Source organism: Triticum aestivum, chromosome 6D (genome assembly GCF_018294505.1).
Source record: "Triticum aestivum cultivar Chinese Spring chromosome 6D, IWGSC CS RefSeq v2.1, whole genome shotgun sequence".
Lineage (NCBI taxonomy): Eukaryota > Viridiplantae > Streptophyta > Magnoliopsida > Poales > Poaceae > Triticum > Triticum aestivum.
This window is the reverse complement of record NC_057811.1, coordinates 66703721-66706767: the sequence shown is the minus strand read 5'-3', so window position 1 is coordinate 66706767 and position 3047 is coordinate 66703721.

The following is a 3047-nucleotide window of genomic DNA, read 5'->3' as shown; positions in this document are numbered from 1 at the left end:
GGGGGGGGGAGTCAATCAAAAAATGTAACATATGCAATGTGTGTGAAATAGAGTCCTAGATATAACATGTATATAGAGGGGGCGATCCACGAGAAGAGAGTGGAGGTATCATCGGCTTGAGTTGTCCATAGAATCGAAGAGAGGGATGATGTGTGTGTGTGTGCGCGCGCGATCGATAAAGAGTGCCATCGAATTTGTGTGTGCCCACGTCAAAGATATAGAGTGGCTGGCCTACCGGAATGTGAGATGGGACATGTGCAGTTTGTCTCTGTGGCATGGATACCTACCTACAGCGCTCGACTATCGGTGTGTGGTGGGGGAAGAGGGAGGCCCAATTAACTATAGAGGTACAATGGCTGGTATATGTGTGGAGGAGGAGAGAGGCCTACCTCATGTATTAAGGAGATCGATCTACCTCATGTACTAAGGGAGATCGATCGGCATCCATGCATATGTGCAGGAGAGGAATAAGGTTGGGAGAGAGACAAAGCTAGAGTGTTGGAGGGGGTGGTAGTGGAGTTGCTTCTAACAAATGGTGGGATAGGCTTGCTAGACAAACGGAGGGCACGCCCGCAATATCAATAAGAGAGGAGATGGCTGCTTGTTGTCTATGTACGTGCGTGTGAGAGACGGGTCAGGAGGCATGCACGAATGATGAGGGGGGACGACGTGGCTGTGGTAAGCAGACGTAACTACATAGGAAGATCAATTGCCCTTTGCTAGAGAAAGGAGAGACATAACTTGTGAGGTACGTCGATCGATGGGGGGGGGTAGTTAAAGTCGATCTAGGTATATGTTGGGAGATTGATCGGTATACATGCATGTGTGTGTTAGAAGCAAATGAGGCACGAGGAGAAGGATAGAGAGAGAGGGATGCATGTAGGAGGTGGTATGAGAGGCATACTATATCGAGGGGGGAGGAGTGTGCGAGTACGAGAACGATGAAAAGAGTGGTGGGAGTGAGGCATGGACGGTGACAAGAGAAGAGGGGAAGCTTGTGTTTGTGCTAGGCACACCGGGCTAGAGAGGCATATCGATCGACGTGTGCCGTAAAGAAGGAGCTTGGGGGCCTACACACACCGTGGGTGAACGACCTAAAGTGAAAAGACGAATTTGCACGATGGAGCTAGAGAATGCCGAGGGAGGGTGAGAGGGATGCCGACGTGTGCATGCACAAGAGAAAGTTAGCGCTAGCTACAAAGATAAGAGGGTTGTGTGGGTGTAAAAGACGAATAGAGATCATATATACTTCATTATAAAAAGCGAATTCAGATATTTGAAGAATTTATCATAGTGTTTCAAACCGACGCATGTGTGAATATATATAACGGTGATACACATGGTGTGGTTATGAACATGTTATACTACATTTAATATATTTTATCTCTACTCTTATAAAAAAGGAGTTGTTGATGATGGTGTGCCTGCCATCCAGCATTATAGGCCGTCCGATTTATATCTGGCGGATAGCAAGGAAACTATGATGGTTGAAGTTGGCAACAATCATGATTGTAGATTCTTATTGAAATAGAGAAACGAATTCAAATTTAGTTCGAATTGCAGCGGTAGTATAGACATTTGGAATGCACTAAAATGTTGGTATGAGTAGGTTACATGCATTATATAGCAAGCGAAAAAATTTAATCGGACATAACATGGATTCATACTCCCTCCTTCCATCTATATAGGGCGTAATGAGATTTTTAAGACCGCCTTTGACTATTGACAAGATTAATAGTACATGACATTCACAATGTGAAAATTATATCATTGAAAGAACCTTTCACAGATGAATTTAACGGTGTGCTTTGTGTAAGTTGCATGTCATATATCATTGCTCTAATATTTGGTCAAAGTTAGCATCGAAAAACGCATTAGGCCCTATATAGATGGAAGGAGGGAGTAGCTTTGAATAGCATTTGTATAGTAAAAAAGGGCAAGACTCTCTCTCTGTGTGGTGTGAATAGTTTTATTTTTTTCGTTCTCTTTTTGGTTGAGGGAAGTGCGAATTGATTTGGTACGTACAAGTACAATATTACTACACGTTAGGCTTGTCCCTAAAATTCAACCCGCGTCTTGTTATATCCCGAAAATTCAGATATCGTGCTCCCAAAACTGGCGCCTTCACAACCCGCGCCTTGCTATCCCGAAATTACAACGCGCGCGAAAACTCCCTCCAGCTGCCAAATCCCGACACGCGAAATCCCCCTTCTAACCCTGAGCCGAAAGGGCCGCTAGTTCAAATCAGTGGGGGGTACTTTTGTCACACACCCTACATTTTGGACAAGCGTGTCCCTAAGTCATGCTTCACGCCCTCCCATCGCCCCCTTTTCGCCATTCGAAATCCCAGGCCGCCATAACCTCTTCGCTCCAGCCGCGAAACCCCACCCTCCTCCGTCCGCCACGTCACCGCTGCCCAGCCGGAGCCTCTTCCCTGACGACGTCGTCCACCGCAACAGCTCGACGTCCCTCGTCCACCTCCCCGGATGAGGATCCGTCGTCCATCTCGCCGTCCCGCCAGTTCAGCCGCCCCGTCCTCCACCTCCAAGGAGCTACTCCGACGATCGCCTAGTCTATCGCGGCTGCTCCATCCCCACAGCGCCGCCTTAACCTGCTCCACCGGAACCACAACATCCTCACCGACTCTTCGGACGAAGCCGAGGCCTACTCGGCGCCACCAAAGAGGTTGTACACTCATCGCATCGCACCTTCTCCTTAACTCGACCTCCCGGCACCGACGGTACTCCATCCCGCATCCCCATGGAGCGGCTACCTTGAAGCCGGTGCCACGGGCGACATCTCCACGGCGGCTCTCCCCCAGTGCGAGGCCCCTTCGGCGGAGGCGTCCATACCAGCCGGATCTGCTGCTGCTGCTCCAGCTCTCGCTCGCTCGCTCACGCTCGATTGCTCGCTCGCGCTCGATTGCTCGCTCGCCCAGCTACTGCTGCTGCTCTCCCCCTCGCTCGTGCTGCTGCTCTGCTCCGATTAAGCCACACTTCAGTCGACTGAATAGACTTTTGGGTCAGTCGATTTTCAGGGGTTGGGGG